Source organism: Colobus angolensis, unplaced genomic scaffold, assembly GCF_000951035.1.
Source record: "Colobus angolensis palliatus isolate OR3802 unplaced genomic scaffold, Cang.pa_1.0 Scaffold448, whole genome shotgun sequence".
NCBI classification, from domain to species: Eukaryota; Metazoa; Chordata; class Mammalia; order Primates; family Cercopithecidae; genus Colobus; species Colobus angolensis.
The window spans coordinates 486,575-493,709 of record NW_012117910.1 but is presented as its reverse complement, the minus strand read 5'-3'; the positions used below and the strand labels follow the sequence as shown (position 1 = coordinate 493,709).

General features: G+C 40.0%; 1 protein-coding gene across 3 annotated transcripts in view; it reads right to left on the bottom strand.

The window, feature by feature from the left end:
• HORMAD2 (HORMA domain containing 2) overlaps positions 1–7,135 on the bottom strand; it is a 108,683-nt gene that overhangs the window by 91,390 nt on the left and 10,158 nt on the right. The gene's annotated exons all lie outside the window — the stretch shown is intronic.

The following is a 7,135-nucleotide window of genomic DNA, read 5'->3' as shown; positions in this document are numbered from 1 at the left end:
GAAAGAAAGAAAGAAAGAAAGAAAGAAAGAAAGAAAGAAAGAAAGAAAGAGAAAGAAGGAAAGAAAAACAGAGAGAGGGAAGGAGGGGAGTGGAGGGGAGGGGAGGGAGGAAGGAAGGAAGAAAATATGGTGTATATATACACAATTGAATATCATTCAGGCATTTTAAAAAGCATGAAAATCTGTATTCACAGCAACAGAGATTAACCTAGATGACATAATGTTAAGTGAAGTAAGTCAGGTACAGAAAGATAAATACCATGTGTCCTCACTCACCTGGCAGCTAAAATGGATGAGCTCTTAGAAGTAGTTATTAGAGGCTAGGAAGAGCAGCAGGGAGGAGGTTGGATAGGGAGAAGTTAGTTAATGGATATAAAATTACAGCTAGAAAGGAGAAGACATTCTTTTGTTCTGTAGCATTGTAGAGTGATGACAGTTAACAATGATTTATTATATATTTAAAATAGCTCAACATAAAGAATTATAAGTGTTTGAACTGATGGATATGCTTTGACTTGACCATTACACATTATACACATGTATCAAAATATCACTCTGTACCCCATAAATATGTACAATTACCATGTGTCAATTTAAAATTTTATAAATGATTATTCAAAAATGGAAAGTAGTAAGTTGCAAAGGATGTGGAGAAATTAAAACCCTTATGCATTGCTGGTGGGAATGAAAATGGTGCAGCCATTGTGGAAAACAGCATGGCATTCCTCAAAAAGTGAAACAGAATTAACATATTATCCAGCATTTCCATCACTAGGTATATATTCAAAAGAATTGAAACCAGGGACTCAAACAGATACACCAATGCTCATAGCCACATAATTCACATTAGCCAAAAGATGGAAACAATTCAAATGTCTATTAAAAGATGAATGAATAAACAAAATGTGGTATTTACAATGGAATATCACTCAATTGTTTTGTTTGCTTGTTTGTTTGCTTTGTTCTGTTTTTAAGATGGGGTCTCCTTCTGTCACCCAGGGTAGAGTGCAATAGCGTGATCTCAGCTCACTGCAACCTCCGGCTCCCAGGCTCAAGTGATTCTCCCACCTCAGCCTCTTGAGTAGCTGGGACCACAAGCACTTGCCACCACACCTGGCTAATTTTTGTAATTTTTGTAGAGATGGAGTTTTGTCATGTTGCCCAGGCTGGTCTTGAATTCCTAGACTCAGGCAATCCACCCACCTCATCCTCCCAATGTGCTGGGATTACAGGCATGAGCCACCACACCTGACCTCTATTCAATCTTAAAAAGGAATGAAGTTCTGATACATGCTACAATGTGAATAAATCTTGAAAACATTATGCTAAGTGAAAAGCCAGACATAAAAGGACAAATATTACATGATCCCACTTATATGAGGTACCTAAAGTAGGCAAATTCATAGAGACAGAAAGTAGAATAGAGGTTACCAGGTGCTGGTGGGGTAGAAGGAGTTTAATAGGTATAGAGTTTCTGTTCAGGATGATGAAAAGGTTTTAGAAATGGATAGTGATAATGGTTGCACAACATTGTATATGTGCTTAGTGTCACTGAGTTGTACACTTAGAAAAGCTGAGGTGTTGAGTTTTTTTTTTTTTTTTTTTTCTCTATAGTTTTTTTTTTTTTTTTTTTTTTTTTTTTGAGACGGAGTCTCGCTGTGTCACCCAGGCTGGAGTGCAGTGGCGCGATCTCGGCTCACTGCAAGCTCCGCCTCCCAGGTTCACGCCATTCTCCCGCCTCAGCCTCCCAGTAGCTGGGACTAGAGGCGCCCGCCACCTCGCCCGGCTAGTTTTTTGTATTTTTAGTAGAGACGGGGTTTCACCGTGTTAACCAGGATGGTCTCGATCTCCTGACCTCGTGATCCACCCGCCTCGGCCTCCCAAAGTGCTGGGATTACAGGCTTGAGCCACCGCGCCCGGCCGGTGTTGAGTTTTATATTACAGTTTACCACAATAAAAAAGTTAATATTTAAAATACATCTAGTTTTCACCCTTATTGTTTTGTTAATACAAAAAAGAAGCAGCCGGGTATGGTGGCTCATGCCTGATGCCTGTAATCCCAGAATAGTGGGAGGCCAAGGCAGGTGGATCACGAGGTCAGGAGATCGAGACCATCCTGGCCAACATGGTGAAACCCCGTCTCTACTAAAAACAGAAAAATTATCCAGGCATGGTGGCAGGCGCCTGTGGTCCCAGCTACTAGGAGGCTGAGGCAGGAGAATGTCACGAACCTGGGAGGTGCAGCTTGCAGTGAGCCAAGATCGTGCCACTGCACTCCAGCCTGGGTGACAGAGCAAGAGTCTGTCTCGAAAAAAAAAAAAAAAAAGGCAAATTTTCCCTTTTCTTTACAAAGGCTTAATTTAATTTCAATTGGGGCTTCTTTTCAAGGTTTTATGAAGTTCTGACCAAAATATTTGTAAAATAACTTCTTTCAAGATATGCCATTCTGGATCACCAAGGATAGCCTGTGACCGGTTTTTGTGTATCCATAAATGCAAGACTCGAAGATTTTCCCAAGAGGGCAGAATTATTTGCAAACACTGCCACAAGGTGATGATAGAGATTATAAATAGGTGGTAATATTTAATTTCTCTCAAACTACTTCTTCAGAGGGGCACTAGGGGACACTCTTTTACAATATTTTATATACGAGACTGAAAACCACCTAACAGTCCTTTAATCCTTAAAGATTCCAAGCTATCTTTTCTTGATTTCAGAGTATAACCTTCATATCTGACTCAACACATCAGTTGTCCCCCTTAAATTTCAAAAAGTAAAATGGGAAACGAAGTAGCTCTAAGAGTTTAAGATCTAGTCCCAGCCCATTAAACTATGACACACTACCCACTACTGGGGTACTTATTAGTCTTAGAGACAATAAATAGAAATCATGATTTTAAAATAGTTTTCTATATTAGTGGGGTTTTTTAACTTTCTCTGTGATCATAGCCATTCTGATGTCATTTCTAGGGAATCAAGCTCTGAAAATAGCATCAGCCAATTAGAACACAATGCATTACTATATCCATATTTTTGCAATGTATGGATGGCCTAGATTAAATTAATATTACCATTGAAAACTCTGAGGCATTCAGGACACTTGCTTTTGAGAAAGGATTCAAGCTAGTTAATATTAGCATTTGGTAAATTCCTTAGGAATTAACATTTATAAAAGTAAAATTTAATTTTATACATATATACCTATTTATATTTTATATATATTATACATATATACATATATTTATATATATATATATATATATGTAGAGAAAGAGAGAGAAATAACCAGCAGTATAATCTAGTAGAAAGAGCCTTTAGAGTTAAGGAACCTAAGTTCAAATTCTGACTCAGCTACCTAGCAGCTGGCATGGCCAGACACAGTGGGAGATGACTGGATCATCTGGGCAGTTTCTCATGAATGGTTTAGCACTATACCCTCAGTGCAGTTCTTGCAATAGTAAGTGAGTGAGTTATTGCAAGATCTAGTTGTTTAAAGGTGTGTAGAACCTTTTATTTTTTCCCCTCTCTCTCTCTCTCCAGCTTTAGCCATGTAAGATGTGCCTGTTTCTCCTTTGTCTTCTGCCATAATTGTAAGTTTACTGAGGCCTCCCCAAAAGTCAGGCAGATGCTTCCATGCTTTCTGTACAGCCAGTGGAACTGTGAGCCAGTTAAACTTCTTTTCTTTATAAATTACCCAGTCTCAGGAATTTATTTATAGCAATGCAAGAATGGACTAAAACAGAGCTCTTCTTTTTTACTTCTATCACACACTCCCTGGATGAACAAATACACTCCCATTGTTTCAAGTATAATTTCCATCCTATTGATTCTTATGTGTGCATCCCCAGCCCAGGTCTCTCTCAGAAGTTGCTGATTTGTTCCTCTAACTTATCATAAGACTGTTCTACCTTGATGTTCTCAACACATCCAAATGTGAATTATTTTCCCCAAAAACTTACTTCTGTTCCCTCGCTCAGTGAATGACATCATCACATACCTAGTTGCTCAAGCACAAAATCTGTGACTCAACCTTAATCCCTTCCTTGTTCCTATGTTCAATCACCTCAATATTTCTCAAATGTAGGCCGGGCACAGTGGCTCATGCCTGTAATCCCAGCACTTTGGGAGGCTGAGACGGGCGGATCACGAGGTCAGGAGATCGAGACCATCCTGGCTAACACGGTGAAACCCCGTCTCTACTAAAAATACAAAAACTAGCCGGGCGAGGTGGCGGGCGCCTGTAGTCCCAGCTACTCGGGAGGCTGAGGCAGGAGAATGGCGTAAACCCAGGAGGCGGAGCTTGCAGGGAGCTGAGATCAGGCCACTGCACTCCAGCCCGGGTGACAGAGCGAGACTCCGCCTCAAAAAAAAAAATATATATACACACACACACACACACACACACACACACACACACACATATATATATCTGAAATGTGTCCAACTCCTGACTTTAGCCATGTTGTTGTCATCTCTACTTTATATCAACCAGTCTCATCTTTTGCCTGTATTGCTGCAACCACCAATCTCCTCTCACTGGTATTCTCCTTCTCCAGTCTGTTCTGTATATTGCAGCCAGAGTTTTTAAATTACAAATTTGACTACACATTTTCCCAGACTGAAATACTTCAATGGCTCTCCACTACTCTCAGGATAAAATCTAAAACTCTTACCATGGCTTTAAGATTTGACTCATGCCTCCCTAGCCTCAGCTCTAACTATTTTCTCTTATACTTTTATGCACCAGCCATTCTTACTTTCTTTAATTACCCCAAAGGACTACATTTCTTCCAGCGCTCAGGATTTTGTAATATTCCCTCTGCCTGAAACATCCTCCTCCATTCCCAATTCCTACTCATCTCCTAGATATGGTGTATTAGTCCATTCTTGCATTGCTATGAAGAACTACCTAAGACTGGGTAATTTATAAAGAAAAGGGGTTTAATTGACTTGCAGTTATGCAGGCTATACAGGAGGCATAGCTGGGGAGGCCTCAGCAAACTTACAATCATCGCAGAAGGGGAAGGAGAAGGAGGCATGTTTTACATGGCCAGAGGAGGAAGAGAGGGAAAGCGGAGGTGCTACACACTTTTAAACAACCAGATCTCATGAGAACTCGTGATTAGGAGAACAGCAAGTGGGAAATCTGCCCCCATGATCCAGTCAACTCCCTCCAGGGCCCTCCTCCAACACTGGGGATTACAATTTGATATGAGATTTGGGTGGAGACACAAATCCAAACCATATTATATGGCTTAGTAAAATTTCCTTAAGGAATAACTTCCTAATTCCCACTACCACTACTATGAAGTCTGGATTGTGTGCCCTTCGCAATATATACTGTACCATAGTTGTCTTTAAGTATCCCCTGACCTACTGTGAGCTAACATGAGAGCAAAATTGTGTCTAGCTATTGTGTCTGTCTAGCTCATTCTTTATATTTTAAAGCTTTGTTTATTTATTTATTGAAAAGGACTCTGTGTCACCCAGGTGAAGTGCAGTGGTATAATCCCAGCTCACTGCAACCTCTGCTTCCTGGGTTCAAGCCCTTCTCCTGCCTCAGTCTCCTGAGTAGCTGGGATTACAGGTGTATGCCACCATGTCCAGCTAATTTTTGTATTTTTAATAGAGATGGGGTTTCGCCATGTTGGCCAGGCTGGTCTGGAACTCCTGACCTCAAGCGATCCACCCACTTTGGCCTCCCAAAGTGCTGGGATTAGAAGCGTGAGCCACTGCATCTGGCCTTTAAAGTTTTTTTAATAGGTATAATTCAGTGGATTTTAGTATATTCACAAAACTGTGCAACCATCTGTTTAATATAGTATAAATCATCAATTTAGTATATTCACAAAATAGTGCAAACACGACCTAATTCCAGAACATTTTCATCACCCCTAAAAGAAATTCCATGCCCATTAGCAGTCACTCCTATTCTCTCCTTTCCCCAGCCGCTGGAAACCACTAACCTTTCATCTTTATGAAATTACCTATTCTGAACATTACATATAAATGAAACCATACAATATGTGACCTTTTGTGTCTTGTTTAGCTCATTCTTGAACTCTCAGCATCATCACAGTACTAGAATTAAGTAGGTACTCAATAAATATTTGCTGAGGCTGGGCACAGTGGCTCACACCTGTAATCCCAGCATTTTGGGAGGCCAAGTGGGGTGGATCACTTGAGGTCAGGAGGTCAAGACCAGCCTGGTTAACATGGTGAAATCCTGTCTCTACTTAAAAAATAAATAAATAAAATAAGTAAAACATTAAAAAAATTTAAAACCTAACAACTAAATATTTGCTGAGTCAATGGAGAAGAACTATAGGAACAAGGAATAATCAAGTCTAGAAAAACACCACAAAATTTTAAAGGTAGAAGAAATTTTAAACATCATTGCTATGGTTTGAATGTGTATTCCAAAGTTCATACTTCGGAAACTTAATCCTCAATGTAAGTGTTGAGAGTTGAGACCTTTAAGAGGTGATTAGGTGCCTTCATGAATGGATTAATATTGTTACTCCAGGAGCAGGTTCATTATCAAGAAAATAGGTTTGTTATAAAAGGAAGTTCGGCGCACTCACTGTCTCTCCTTGCTCTCTCTCTTACCAGGTGATGCCTGTGTCCTCCATGTTACGACACAGCAAGAAGGTCCTTATAAGATGCATAGCCTTGTTTTTGGACTTCCCAGCCTCCAGAATCATAAGCCAATACATGTCTGCTCTTTTTACGTTACCCAGCCTCAGGTATTGTTACAGCAGCACAAACTGGACTAAGACAGTCATTTAGTCCAAATATCTAATTTTCTACATGGGGAATTCAAGATCCAGACTTACCCAGGGTCAGTCAGCCACTTAGTAACAGAACTGAGACTAAAACTCAATAAGTCTGACTCACAATCTAGAAGTTTTTCCAGACTGACTCTCCAAATGAAATTCTCCTTTGCTTTCACTCTATCTAATACGATGCACTACCAGGGCCTCCCTAGTTCTTCAGCTTGCCTGCTTATTTCTAAACTTGGGAGGGTCTCTTTCTAGTGTTCTAGCATGAGCTTGCTTCAGGAAGGCAAAAAGATCTAAATTATTTTTTCAAAAAACATCATGAAACTTCATCTCTACTAAAACTGGAAAAATTA